The 15,495-nt window shown below is 44.3% G+C and overlaps 1 protein-coding gene and 1 pseudogene across 13 annotated transcripts in view; one reads left to right on the top strand and one right to left on the bottom strand.

The window, feature by feature from the left end:
- Nucleotides 1-15,495, bottom strand: part of DST (dystonin) — a 542,031-nt gene that overhangs the window by 507,256 nt on the left and 19,280 nt on the right. The gene's annotated exons all lie outside the window — the stretch shown is intronic.
- Nucleotides 14,305-15,011, top strand: LOC129543525 (nucleophosmin-like; annotated as a pseudogene).

Raw genomic sequence — 15,495 nt, 5'->3', positions numbered from 1 at the left:
CTCACGTGCTAGTAAAGTCATGCTCAAAATTCTCCAAGCCAGGCTTCAGCAATACTTAAACCGTGAACTTCCAGATGTTCAAGCTGGTTTTTTTTTTTTTTTCAAGCTGGTTTTAGAAAAGACAGAGGAACCAGAGATCAAATTGCCAACATCCGCTGGATCATGGAAAAAGCAAGAGAGTTCCAGAAAAACATCCATTTCTGTTTTATTGACTATGCCAAAGCCTTTGACTGTGTGGATCACAATAAACTGTGGAAACTCTGAAAGAGATGGGAATACCAGACCACCTGACCTGCCTCTTGAGAAACCTACATGCAGGTCAGGAAGCAACAGTTAGAACTGGACATGGAACAACAGACTGGTTCCAAATAGGAAAAGGAGTACGTCAAGGCTGTATATTGTCACCTTGCTTATTTAACTTCTATGCAGAGTACATCATGAGGAATGCTGGGCTGGAAGAAGCACAAGCTGGAATCAAGATTGCCGGGAGAAATATCAATAACCTCAGATATGCAGATGACACCACCCTTATGGCAGAAAGTGAAGAGGAACTCAAAAGCCTCTTGATGAAAGTGAAAGAGGAGAGTGAAACAGTTGGCTTGAAGCTCAACATTCAGAAAACAAAGATCATGGCATCTGGTCCCATCACTTCATGGGAAATAGATGGAAAAACAGTGGAAACAGTGTCAGACTTTTTTGGGGGGGCTCCAAAATCACTGTGGATGCTGATTGCAGCCAGGAAATTAAAAGATGCTTACTCCTTGGAAGGAAAGTTATGACCAACCTAGACAGCATCTTAAAAAGCAGAGACATTACTTTGCCAACAAAGGTCCGTCTAGTCAACGCTATGGTTTTTCCGGTGGTCATGTATGGATGCGAGAGTTGGACTGTGAAGAAAGCTGAGTGCCGAAGAATTGATGTTTTTGAACTGTGGTGTTGGAGAAGACTCTTGAGAGTCCCTTGGACTGCAAGGAGATCCAACCAGTCCATTCTAAAGGAGATCAATCCTGGGTGTTCATTGGAGGGACTGATGCTAAAGCTGAAACTGCAATACTTTGGCCACCTCATGCGAAGAGTTGACTCATTGGAAAAGACTCTGATGCTGGGAAGGATTGGGGGTAGGAGGAGAAGGGGACGACAGAGAATGAGATGGCTGGATGGCATCACCAACTCGACAGACATGAGTTTGAGTGAACTCCGGGAGTTGGTGATGGACAGGGAGGCCTGGTGTGCTGCAATTCATCGGGTTACAAAGAGTCAGACACAACTGAGCGACTGAACTGAACTGAACTGAAACCTCTACATATACTTGGATATACCTCTGAACAATCTGCTCTGTTCTACTTTCATCAATGTGGTCATTAATATTCTTATAAGAATATGTGTGTGTGTTAAGTCGCTTCAGTCATGTCTGACTCTTTGCAACCCCATGGACTGTATGTAGCCCGCCATACTCCTCTGTCCATGGGATTCTCCAGGCAAGAATACTGGAGCGGGTTGCCATGCCCTCCTCCAGGGGATCTTCCCAACCCAGGTATCTAATCCACATCTCTTAAGTCTTCTGCATTGGCAGGCGTATTCTGTACACTAGCGCCCCCTGGGAAGCCCCTTATAAAATACAGAAATACCTAAAAATTTTTGTAAAAACAATAAGAATATACTCTTTATACCACATTATAATGAGTTGAAAAGCACAGGAAAATACAAGCCTATTCCTGCAACAAAAATCCCAAAATACGGTGCTGTAAACAAGTAGAAATTCACCTTCTCTGTGGCGAGATCTTGTGGCTGACAGATGGCTCTGCCCACGAGCTCACCTGAGGACCAGGGTCCTACCCCGTCGCTGCCCTGCCTTCCCGGCAGGCACACCATGTCCTCATGGCTGAACCTGGCAATTCCTTTCCAAACAGAGGGAAGGAAGATACCGGCGGAGACAAACAGCTCTCTCTCCAGGCACGCGCATGCATCACTTCCACTTACACCCAACTGGCCAGAACTTTAAAAACTGCAGGACAGGTTGAGAAATGGAGGCGCTGCGGTTCACCATATGCCCATTTATAACTGCAGCATGTATATTACAGAGAAAAGGGAAGGATGAACTCTGAGGAAAAATCATAGTCCTTGCTATACAAACGAGTGTAAAATGGTCCATCACAGATGAACTGGTTGACATACGTGTATGTGCTTTTTCTCACAGGGATCGAGAAGAATTCATATGGGCACCCTAATGGCTGGCTAATTTAAAAAGCTTTCTTAGCCGAGTAATGCTGGGCCAACAGGTCAGAAAAAGATACAGTCACAACGGCAAGAAGAGTGTGACTTTCTCATCCAGCCCCTGCAGAGCCTGGCAAGCACAGCAGTCACAAGTCCTTGACAGCTCGCCCTGCCCTTCTCAGAGCGAGGAAAGGAGCACGGCCCTTCACAGGATGCCTGGTCCTGGGGTGAGTGAGGATGGCGCGGGGGGCGACCTCTAGGACAGAGACACAGGAGGAGAAAACGCCTGTGCTGAGGATGCAGACTGACCAGGAAACAAGAGAAGAGCTCAAGAATCAGAGACCAAGGACTTCCCTGGCGGTCCAGAGGTCAAGACTCCGAGCTGCCACGGTAGGGCTGTGGGTTTCACCCCTGGTTGGGGAACTAAGACCCCCCATGCCGGCAGCACAGCCAGCAAGAGAAACAAACAACAACCCTACGGAATAAAGAGACCCAAAGGCCTGGGCGGCGGGGCCGGGCTGGTCCTTGACAGAGGGTCCTCCTCCCCTCACCCCCGACTCCAAGCATTCTGGAAAATGCAGCTAAAGCCTTACTGGATCTTCCTGGGATTCAATGTGCACCAATGTCAAGGCCAGGAGGCAGTAGGCGGTCCCACTCTATTCCCTGGGGAGCGGGCAGGGGCTTATCTGGAGAAACAAGATCAGCCTCCCCCGGGCTCCATCCTATACCCACAGCACACCCCCCACCTCCAAAAGAAGACAGAAACCAGTTCTGGGGGCAGAAAGAAGCATTCAAACTGACTTGAAGGTAAGAATTAGCCTCCCCATCACAGTTGGTAAAATGAAACGGAAAAACACTTCTGAAGCCAGGTTATAAAATCATCAAATCTATCCTGTCACCATCAAAAAATTTTTCCTTCACTTTGCAGTGATGCTAAACTCTTTATGAAGATTAATTCTGAATATTAATGCAATTCAATAAAAAGCACAGACACGTGTGCAAATCTTCAAAAGTATCCCCATAAGATTCAGCATGACTAAACATAATTAAGTAAATCAGTAAAAAAAAAAACTGGCACACAAAATAGAGACCTAGAGAGTAAGAATAAAGAACCCACTAAGGGGTACCCTGGGCAGGAAGCATCAATGGAGGGGTAGGCAAGGATAACAGTGTTTCAATGGCCCAGAATAATTTCTGCAGCTAAAGTGGGTCGAAATAATTCAAAATTCCTCCCTTTGTCATCCAAACACGGGCTGCTAATTAAAAATTTTCCAGCAGTTCACGATGGGAACACATTCAAGCAAAACCTAATCCCATGTTCTATTTATATTTACACTTTGCAGGTGGAGGCATCATGGAAAGAGCTCTGATTTCCTGCAAACCCCTCAGTTTAATCCTGCCCATTCAGGTCAGCCCGTCTCCCCAAAGATCTATTCTTAGCCCTTGTATTTACTCCCTTTGAGCCCCTTACCTCTCCTGCCATCATTTCCTGAAGCAGGAAACAAAAACACAAATTTCCTGATATGGAAGGTGAATTATTATAAAACTACCAGAGGCTCTAAATTTCGAAAGCTGTTTTTCTGACTTATTTTGATGTACATCTACCAATAAGCAGATTTTAAATGTGTGTTGCCAGGAAAGCATCTGCAACGTAAACGTATCGAATATAAATTCAATTCCCTCTGAATGAAAACATTATGGTTGCTTTCATACTGTTTCAAGTGAATTATTTTTAAAAACCCTTTCAGCATCTGGCACATGGTACTGAAGCCCGTTCAGGGTCCATTCATCCATTTGCCATCCATCTTTCTTTATGTCCACGTTACTTGGATTTCATTTATTCAATAATTCGGCTAAGACTTTTGAGGCCTCCTATGTGCAGCAGCACTGTGAACCCCAGAAACTACGGTGCATGGACACAGAACGCTGCCCAGAAGCACTCAGTCCAGCGGGGACACAAACGTGAAGCAAGGCATGCAGTGAGCACAACAGGGCCCACGCTCAGGAGACAGTGCAGGGCAGATGAGGCGGCGGCCAGCGACGGGGAGCAGGGCAGGCGGCCAGGGCCCCGGCGTCAAGAACAAGTCAGAGGCAAGGGAAGGTCTGCTGGCCGGAGAGGATGAACATAACTGACGAGTCAGGAGGCTAGAGCTGAGATCAGAAACCTGACAAGGTGTCATTTCATCTCTTCCTTGACTTACTCCAAGGGAGCCACATGTTGACCCAGATGGGTGTGTTTTAAAGAAGGCTGGGGACCTGCTAAGGGTCCCGAGTGGAAAATTTACTAACGGAGTCCATGGGAGGATGGACTCTCCCCTCCCTGGTGCATTTACGCATCACCACAGGTACAGCGCACCCGGAGAACCTAGAAGAGTAGTCGGGGGCCACTCTCTGCGCACCTGGCCACATCCGTGACAGAACGAGCTTCTGTCAGGATGACACTCACGACTCTCCTATTGAAATGCAAGCATTTCTCAACAAGGGCTTAATTTCCAAAATACACAAACAGCTTATACAACTCAATAACAAACAAACAAAAAAAACAACCCAATGAAAACATGGGCAGAAACATCTAAACAGACATTTTTCCAAAGGAGACATACAAATTGGCCAAAAGACACATGAAAAGAAGCTCAACACCAGTAATTATTAAAGAAATGTGAATCAAAACTACAATGAGGTATCACCGAATATCGGTCAGAATGGCCATCATTAAAAAACCTACAAATAACAAACGCTGGAGAGGGTGTGAAGAAAAGGGAACCCTCCTACACTATTGGTGGGAATGTAAATTGGTGCAGGCACTACAGAGAATAGTATGAAGGGTCCTTAAAAAACTAAAAATAGAACTACCATATAATTCAGCAATCCCACTCCTGGGCATATATCCAGACAAAACTATAATTAAAAAAGATACATGTACCCCAATCTTCTGGGCTTCCCTGGTGGCTCAGACAGTAAAGAATCCTCCTGCAATGCGGGAGACCTGGGTTCGATCCCTGGGTCGGGAAGATCCCCTGGAGAAGGGAATGGCTACCCACTCCAGTATTCTTGCCTGCAGAATCCCATGGACAGAGGAGGCTGGTGGGCTATAGTCCATGGGGTCACAGAGTCAGACACGACTGAAGTGACTTAGTATGCACCCAATGTTCATGGCAACACTATTTACAATAGCCTAGATGTGGATACAACCTAAACATTCATCAACAGATGAACAGATAAAGGAGACATGGTACATACCTACCATGGGACACTGTTGTGGTTAAGTCAAGTCCGACTCTTTGCAACCCCATGGACTGTAGCCCACCAGGCTCCTCTGTCCATGGGATTTCTCAGGCAAAAACACTGGAGTGGATTGCCATTTCCTTCTCCAGGGGATCTTCCCCAAACTCTTGTCTCCTGCATTGGCAGGCAGATTCTTTAGCACTGAGCTACCAGGGAAGTTGAAGGGTTTAAAGCAAAAGTTAATAACACTGAAAAAGGGCAGCTCGAAGGAAACCTAGGCACATCTTCTTTCCCTTTGACAAGCAGCCCCTCCTCTGTACAAAATGTGCCTGTGAAAGCACAAAAGAAATTCAATGTGCAAAACTCATGTAACAGATTTAGGCTTCAAGCCCAGAAACTGTAAGATAAAAATCCTTAGTAATGGACCTAGAGACTGTCATACAGGGTGAAGTAAGTCAGAAAGAGCAAAACAAATATCATATATTAACACACACACACATACACATATATAGATAAATGGAATCTAGAAAAGTGGTAAAGATAAACTTATTTGTGGAACAGAAATAGAGACACAGATGCAGAGAACAAATGTATAGACAGCAACGGGGGAAAGAGGGGTGGGATGAATTGTGAGCTTCTCATTGACACATACACACTACTGACGCTATGCATAAGATAGGTAGCTAACGAGAACTCACTGAATAGCACAGAGAAGTCTACCCAATGCTCTGTGGAGACCTAAATGGGAAGGAAACTCAAAAAAGAGGGGATGTATGTATACATGCGTCTGATTCCCTTTCCTAGACAACAGAATCTAACACAATATTGTACACATTTATGCTCCAATATGGAGAAGGAAATGGCAACCCACTCCAATGTTCTTGCCTGGAGAATCCCAGGGACAGAGGAGCCTGTTGGGCTGCCGTCTATGGGGTCACACAGAGTCGGACACGACTGATGTGACTTAGCAGCAGCAGCAGCATACTCCAATAAATAAATAAGTAAGTAAAAACAAAACAAAATAAATGTTATTGGAAATGTTCTTTTAAAAACCCTTACCAAGAGCTCCCCTTCTGCATAGAAGCCTCAGGGACAGAGTTTCAGAATTCCAGACACGTCCCTGACTTTGGCTTTCTTTCTCCACATAATGAAAGACTAGAGATGGGCTTCAATTCCATAAGCAACCACTGAGGCAGAGAGTGGACTCTTTGGCCTCACCTGATGATTTTGTATGTTTTTGTATGTAGTGCATTAACTGAGTGAGATTTAATTTCCCATTACCAGCATAGGTAGTTATTTTTCCAGTGTTCAGTCATTTATGTTTTTTTAAAAAAAGATACAAAAAAGCAATAAAGTATTCAAATAACTGCACAAATGCTGCTGAACAAAGACAGTAATTTTGCTGAAACGGGTTGCAGGCAAGGCAGCTCTCAAAATATTCCTTTGTCATGACTGAATGACATAATCCAAATCCCGGCATGAAAACCTGTGTAGAGAGGGCATTAATATTCCGCAGGAAGTGGAAGGCAATGCACCCAGTCAGAAATCTGCAACCCCATGTACTGTGGGAATCCAAATCTCAGCGTCTCCTTGGGGTCTCCCCATCAGTCTTTTATAACCTGGGATGAATTAGGTTGACATGATTATCCTCTAATTGTGTCTAGCTGCATCCTTCAGTATGGAAATGGCATTCTGATTGGAACCAAGGGTGAAAATCTGGAAAGGAAAGAGTATTGTAGGAGTTCAAGGCACTCGGGGAGAAGGCAACCCTGTAATACCCAAAGGAACGTGTTCTGGGCAGCCCGAAAACCAGCCTGAGGGCAGTGGTACCCAGAGTGGCAGGAAGATGAGGGATAAGACGGAAAACAGGAAAACCGAACTTCAACTCCTGTGTGTTTTCTCACACAGGCCCCAGTGACTCCAATGATCTTACCCACTTAATCCCATTCATCGGTCCATCAAATATTTACCAAACATCAAATATTCAACACACAGCGAGAAAGGAGGCATTCCACGCCAGATGCCACATAAGGCTACAGAGAGACAAGATGAAAGGTGCGTGGTACCTGCCTTGGGAGGCAGATGCGCTGGTCCCCACACCTGGTGCCCTCATCCAGTCCCGGGAGGATTAAGCAAGGACTGTGAGATAAAAGCACGGAAGAGCCGAGGCTTCATTCTCCTTTTGAAGTAGGGAAAAGGAACGGCTGAAGCGGCTTAACACACACACCCAGGCATTACCAAACACACCAATAAAAGAGCGGCAGAATTCCAGCTCTGGCAACAGTACGAAAACGTAGCAGGATGGAGGTGAGACTTCTGCCAGGGAACCGCCAATGCGAAAACACAGCAGGCGCGGGCGTGGGGCGGCTGGGCCGCGTCGGAGTTGAGGCTGCGTGCCCAGCTGCGGCTGAGAACACACGACCGATCCCACGGCCCACGGGTCAGCCCAGACTTCAGGCACCTAACGCGGCCGACGGGCAAGCAAGAGGCGGCCTGGAAGCGCGGGCGAAGAGGCCGGGCAACAGGCGCTGGAGGAGCCGCGCCGTCCACGCCGGCTCCACGTCGTCGCGGTGACTGAGCAGGCGCTCCTCACCGCCGCCCTCACCGGGGCACAGCCCACCCTCCAGCAGGCGCTCCTCACCGCCGCAGCGGCTGCGCTCCCCGGGGCACAGCCCACCCTCCAGCAGGCGCGTTGGAAGAGCGAGCGGAAGCACCGCTGCTCACATTCCGACAGAGAGGACGACCCGCTCTCCCCATCGCTGGGTGTCCTTACACAACACGCACTTTGACTCGAGAAAAGTGGCAACTTTTGCTTTCCCCTTTAGTTTCTGTTTTTTAAGTTACTTTTGGTTATGCTGTGGCTTCATAATAAATTCTAGCATGTAGGCTGTCAAAGGTTCAGCTCGAGAGAGGAATCGTTTACTAATTTGTTGCTCATCAACCCACTGGTGCATTTCACTGGGACATGTTAACAATTTCCTGTATCAAAATGGAAATAACATCCATTCTGTGACCCACCCTAGGTTGGCCGCCCTCCAGGTCGGCCTTCCCACTGTCAATTAAAGTGTACTCAAGAATTATAAATTAATTTGAACATTAATCTTAAAACCATAATCAGGAAACTATATTCTCTTTAAATACATATATAACATTCTAACGTCAAATACTGATATCCACTAAAAGAGTTTCCCTATCATTTCTTTGAACCACATACAGAACAAAGAATTACCAAATATATCCAAAACGAATTTTTTTTTCAGTTGTCTGGATTATTCTCGCACACTCTTCCTATCAGCTGGCAGCATCTCTGTTTCCTAAACCACACACACTACTTCGGCTTTAATTAAAAGCCCCGTTGCCATAGTTTCCCTGAGAACAGCTCGAGGCATGCTCAAGACCATTGTTTTCTTAAGGTTTCTCGAGAAATTGTAACATAGCAGTAGCCAGCCAAAATTCCCCGATTTTACCTCCCACCCAGTACAGCAGATGACTCAGACACAGAGCTAGGTATTCTGAATATTTTTAAGAGACTCTGAACAACCAGGAATGTTACTTAAAATTCAGCCTTTGGTCTTTTCTATTCTGCCACGTTGGTAATGTACCCAGCAGGCCCAGATTGATGGGGGATCCAGCCTACAGACACAACACTGCCTGCATCTGTGGAAACACCAGCACTTTTTCCTTTCTAACAATAAAGGAGAAAATGAACTGCATTTGCATATTAATGTCATCTTTTGCTTCATACCATCTAATAACTCAGAAATGTAAACACAACATGTTGGGGAAAAACTCTCAAAAATAGATAAAAGCAACGGAAATTCATTTCTTTAAGGATTTCAAAATTAAAAAGTGGAACTCACAGAACCTTACTTTTTTGGAGTTTTGTTTCCATTTTAGTCCACACCACACAGCATATGAGATCTTAGTTCCCTGACCAGGAATCAAACTGGGTACCCCGTGCCATGGATACATGAAGCCTTAAGCACTGGACCACCAGGAAAGTCGCCCTAATTTTTATTTTATTTTGGAGTATAGTTGATTTACAATGTTGTGCAAGTTTCAGGTGTACAGCAAAATGATTACTTCCTAAAAGTTAGAACCTGCTTCCATCCTAGTTCTCACCCTGATTTCAGATGGCAATTACCACTATCTCTAGGTCCTGAAGAGCAAGCTCGAAGGTTATTCTGAGCCTTCAAGGTTAAAGAATGTGAATTCACTGACCCCTATGAACCCCAGGAAGGGCAAATGCCAGTTCAGCCTGTTGTAATTCAGCCCCACTTTCCGGCTTCTCAGGAGCTGTGAGCACAGACTCTGCAGGTTAAAGAGCCAGGGTGGGAATTTCAACTCAGGGAGCCCCTGGACCTCAGGCAAGGGATGATTAAGCGAGACAGACATCTGTAAAGATGGGGCGCGCTCAGGAAAGGGCAGCTATCATCTGCCCCTGTAACTAGGTCATCTCCAGGACAGGGAACGGGACAGGATCAGATCTCACTAGTTTCAGGAAAACCGAAACTCATTCTACTTCCTCTGACTGTCATTTTAAAAGCCACGATAAACTATGTAATTACTGATCTTTCCAATGTAAATATTATACAAATCATCTGACTTCCTTATTCTGTATTACCAAACTTCCTTTAATTCTCTCTTTTCTACATATAAAGAGATTCTAGAAAGTATTTGAGAGATACTGCTGTTGTTCTTTTAGTCACTAAGTTGTACCTGACTCTTTGCAAGCCCGTGAACTGCAGCCCACCAGGCTCCTCTGTCCATGGGATTTCCCAGGCAAGAATACTGGAGTGGACTGCCTTTTCCTTCTCCAGGGGATCGTCTCGACCCAGGAGTCAAACCCACGTCTCCTGAATTAACAGGTGGGTTCTTTACCGCTGAGCCACCAGGGAAGCCCTATTTGAAAGATAGAAGAACCATATTCCCAACCAGGAGCACAGGAAAGTTAAAGATGCCCTGTGAGTATTAGATGAGATGTATTTACTAATGAACAAATGCATGGCGAATAATGAAAGTGCCATTTTGTCAAAGCTATTGTGCTATGTGTCCCTTTCACTTTGAGACGCTTGTATATTTTAAAAATCACATATATTATTGTCACTAAATCTCACAAAGTCCTGTTAAATGACAGAACGGGTACTGCTATTTCTACTTTACCTAAAGAGAAAGGGATTCACAGCAATACTAAGTGAACAGGTAAGCTAAGGAACAGGTTTGCCAGTAGGCCTTCAATGCCTGAGTCAGGACTCTCCCCACCTCTCTGCTTGGTCAGCACTCTCCCTATTCTCACGGGCCCTGGAACAGCAGCCTTTGAAGGGGGGCTGAGAAATCTCTCCTCGGGGAGCTTGTGTAACCCCATATACTCCAGAACACACACTTCATAAGTTCCAACAAACTTGGAGCAACCACAGCGGCCTGAAGGGTGCCTCCTGCCTCCTTACTGCAGGAAAAAGATCTGAGCTGGAATTTCAAGTTGTAGACAAGGGACCAAGGACTCTGTGATACTATTTCTCCAAGTATCACAGGTAATTTACAGGAGGCTTTCTACAATATCTCACATCAAAGTTCAACCTGCCAAGGCACTGCCCAGGACAATCCTAACAGGCAAGGATATCTGGTCATCTCACTGCAGGAATTCTTACCTGGGGGGTCTACCTCTGCCCTGGGTTTCCAAAGATGAGCATGAAGACAGCTCCTGAAAGCACTTAAAAGTATATGCAAAAATATGTCTGTGTATCTCCAATTTTTCTCAAGATGTGGACCACAGTTTTCATTAGTTCTCAGGATGCCTCCCCGCCATGGGTTAAGATCCTGTAGAAGGACTTCAGAGCAGCAGGAATTAGTTGGATCTCATTATTATTATTTCACTTGGAAAAATTTTAAGTTTCTGTTTGTGACTATGTCATTTTTTTTAATTGGAAAATTACACCAAATCTTCCCATACCAGTGAACCAGTGAAGTTGCTCAGTCGTGTCCGACTCTTTGTAATCCCATGGACTGTAGCCTACCAGGCTACTCGATCCATGGGATTTTCCAGACAGGAGTACTGGAGTGGATTGCCATTTCCCTCTCCAGGGGATTGTCCCAACCCAGGGATCGAACCCAGGTCTCCTGCATTGCAGGCAGATGCTTTACCATCTGAGCCACCAGGGAAGCCCACATATATATCTCCCCATATATATCTGTAATTACTTCAGGACACCTTAGAGCAGCTTTCAAAACAAGAGAGCTATAGTCTAGGTGACTTGGAAATACTCACAGACTCCTACTGCCTCGTCCTTGCAGCCACTGTGCAGGGGGTCAGGTCAGGAATTTACCCATCGGGATTCATTAATGATTCTCCAGAGTCTATCAGCTAGTTATATAAAAGTAACGGAGAAGGCAATGGCAAGCCACTCCAGTACTGTTGCCTAGAAAATCCCATGGATGGAGGAGCCTGGTAGGCTGCAGTCCGTGGGGTAGCTAAGGGTCGGACACGACTGAGCGACTTCACTTTCACTTTTCACTTTCATACATTGGAGAAGGAAATGGCAACCCACTCCAGTGTTCTTGCCTGGAGAATCCCAGGGACGGGAGAGCCTGGTGGGCTTCCGTCTATGGGGTCACACAGAGTCGGACACGACTGAAGTGACTTAGCAGCAGCAACAGTCTATTGCTAAATTACTTCTTAATGTGAGAGTTCTATTTTCTTTGTAAATAAAATCTGTATGTGGTTCTTTAATCTCAACCTATTTGGTTTTCAAGAATTAGAAAGAAATCCAGAAAATCTGGAGAATGAGGAGATTAAACAAAAAGATTTTTTTTTCAAAAGACAGTGTATTGAGTTTAGATTCCTAAAGAATCTGCGTAATGATGAAAGAGGTGGAATCTTCAGTACTGCATGGGTTATATGTAGCAAAACACATCTCTACCAGCATCATCTTTTTTTTTTTTTGGTGGCTGTGCTGGGTCTTCGTTGCTGTGTGGGTTTTTCTTTAGTTGCAGCGCTCAGGCGTCTCATTGTGGTGGCTTCTCCTGTTGTAGAGCACAGGCTCTAGGGCATTCGGCCTTCAGTAGCTGCAGCACATGGACTCAGTAGTTACGGCTTCTGGACTCTAGAGCACAGGCTCAATGGGCTTAGATGCATCACAGCATGGGGGATCTTCCCGGACCAGGGATTGAACTCGTGTCTCCCGCACTGGCATATATGCCTGCCAGTGAGTCACCAGGGAAGCCCCCACCTACTAGCATCATCTTACTAGATGGCAAAATACAATGAGATTTTCCAAAAAGTAAATAAATTAAAGAAGGAAAGCAATGGGTTTAAGGTGAAAGGGAGATAGACTGATTAAAAACAGACTGTGGTTCTGGTTACAATAAATTAGAACAAGCGTATACCCGCCACTGAGCACAGATACACACTTGGACAGAATGCACTGAGCCGCTTCTGAGGACTCTGAATAGGAAAGAGTAGTGAGAAGACTGAAGCAAAAAGGCCAGAATCCCAAGCACCACCAAACCAGTGATGGCTTTGCCGCGTTTGACCTCCAGCATCCCCCAGACTGAACGCAACTCAGCAGGGCAGTGTGAAACCCAGAGCTGGTACTGAGTCTGAAGCAGAGACAGCTCCAGGAAACACCCCCTCATCCTGGCTTCTGGAGTGAGGGAGGGAATCCTTCAGACTCAGACAGAGTGCAGACATCCCCCATCTTTTTCCTCTCTGAGGTCTCTTAAGCCTCAGCTTTTAAGCAATCCCATGAGCAGTGACATTAGAAGTCACTGCTAATCCGATGACATTAGAAGTCCCAGAGGAATAGGAATTAGAACTCTTAGGAAGGAAACCTTCCTCTCTGATCCCAAGAAAGTGGGACAAACTCCCATCTTATTCTTTCTCTCTCTTCCTGCCACTTGGCCCTGGACACAAGCATAGTGACCAAAGTGTGCAATAGAACAGGAGAACAAACCCCAACTTTTCGGCTTGATGAAAGGAATCTGAAAGTACTAACAACCCTACAAAAATTAAAAGGAGTAAAAGAGACTACTAACAGTAAAAGAGACTACCAACAAATTAGACAATTTAGATAAAATGAACAAATTTTTAGAAAGAAACAAATTATCAAACTGACTCAAGAAAAAATAGTCTCTTAACAGGCATATATATAAAGTTTAAAATTTGAATATTTAAATTTCAGATTGATATCTTAAAAAATATTTCCGCAAAGAAAAATAGCAGCCTCAAATGGCTTCACTTTGAACCCTATCAAATATCGAAATAATCAATACCAATAATTCACAAACTCAGACAACAGAGAAAAACTCAAAATGGATCATGGTCTACATGTAAGAACCAGAACAGTAAATTTCCAGAAAAAAAAAAGCAGAAAATTTTCATGACTTTGGGTGAGGACGTGTTCTGAGATATGACATCAAAAGCATGATAATAAAGGAAAATAACTGATAAAATAACTTATTAAAAATTTTAAACTTTTGCATTTAAAAAGATACCATTAGTAAATGAAACAACAAACCACCCACTGTAAGAAAACATATGCAAATCATGTGTCTATTAAAGGACTTGTAACCAGAATATATAAAGAACTCTTACAACTCAAGAGGAAGACAGAGAACCAGTTTTTAAATGGGCAGAGATTAGCTCTGGGAGGATCCCATCTTGTATAGCTGTTCCCTGGAACAGAAGTCATTTCTCTTTCTCTGCCTTCTCTCCCACCTATGAGTGAGCCACTGTCCACAGAAAGCCACCCAAAGGCCGCAGAACTGTCCTGGTCGTGAACTGTGATGAAAATGAGCAGGTATCTTTGAAAACAATCAGTGGAGGGGCCAGGGCAAAAGATGGTTTTGCACATTATTGAAGCAGAGGCAATGAATGATGAAGGCAGCCCAAGTGAAGCAACACTGGCGACTTTGAGAAATATCTTTCTGGTTGACGGCTTGCCTTGGGGACTCTGAAATGACACCACCTGGGGTTTTACAGTTGAATCGCGGTGCAGGTCTGTGCGTATTAGTGGACAGCACATGGCAACGGTGGAGGAAGATGAAGATGACGGAAACTGCTAAGTACCTCTGGAGAGCAATCTGCCCCTGGAAATGGTAACAAGGTTCCACAGGAAAAAGCAAAACTTGATGAAGGTGGTGATGATGATTTTTACAAGCTGAAAAGCTCCAACAAAGAAATCTTTATGATGCATCACTGATTCACTGTGCTCTACAGCAGAAAGTAACACAACATTGTATATCAACTAGATTTCAATAAAAAAACTTTTTAAGAAATCTATATGAGATACTCAAGCAAAATTTGCACAAAAATCAAATAAGAGTGGAAGAGACTCAAACCATCACTACCAAGATCAAGACAGTAAGAATATTTTTTAAAATGGGAGGGGCGAAAACTCCTAAGACACAGAAAGGATCTGTTCTGTAGAAGACATTAAAAAAAATGCAAGCGAGTATAGAAAAGGGTGGTTATCTCCCAAAGTGGAAACCAAAATCATCAATTATGTGAAGAATTGCTCCAGATGACTGACCTGAAAACTACTCAAGATTTACTGCAGTTGAGGAAATCTCTTTAAGAAAACAATTTAAATCTTTTTTCAAAACTTTCCATCTTAGTTCATTTCTGTCCCAGTTGATATCTGGTTGTACTTTTTATAATGCAGGTGAAAACTTCCCCTACTGTGTCTGATAAAGGTTCACTGCCAAGAACGCATTGTCCAAAATGCCCATTTTATTTTTAAAAATGGAACTCTACCATTTGCTCAGTCTTAAGAATATATGGAATGCTGTGATAGGACACAGTAGTCATGGTGATCAGACAAACTAAAATGATGGAAAGACGAAAATATACATATGAAATAAATGCAGTACTTCAATAAAGCAAAAAGTAAAATAAAAACGAGAAAAGATTTGAACGTTTCACTAAAGAAGACATCTGAACTGCTAACAAGCACACAAAAAAACGCTCAAAAATCATTATTCATTAGGGAAATGCAAAATGAAAACTACAGTGATACCACTTCAGACCCACTAGAAGAGCTATAATCAAAAAGACAACAA

This window comes from Moschus berezovskii, chromosome 23 (genome assembly GCF_049115385.1).
Source record: "Moschus berezovskii isolate FMDL1 chromosome 23, NW_MosBer_1.0, whole genome shotgun sequence".
In the NCBI taxonomy this organism is placed as follows: Eukaryota; Metazoa; Chordata; class Mammalia; order Artiodactyla; family Moschidae; genus Moschus; species Moschus berezovskii.
The sequence above is the reverse complement of the archived record's forward strand: the minus strand, read 5'-3'. Positions and strand labels throughout refer to the sequence as shown.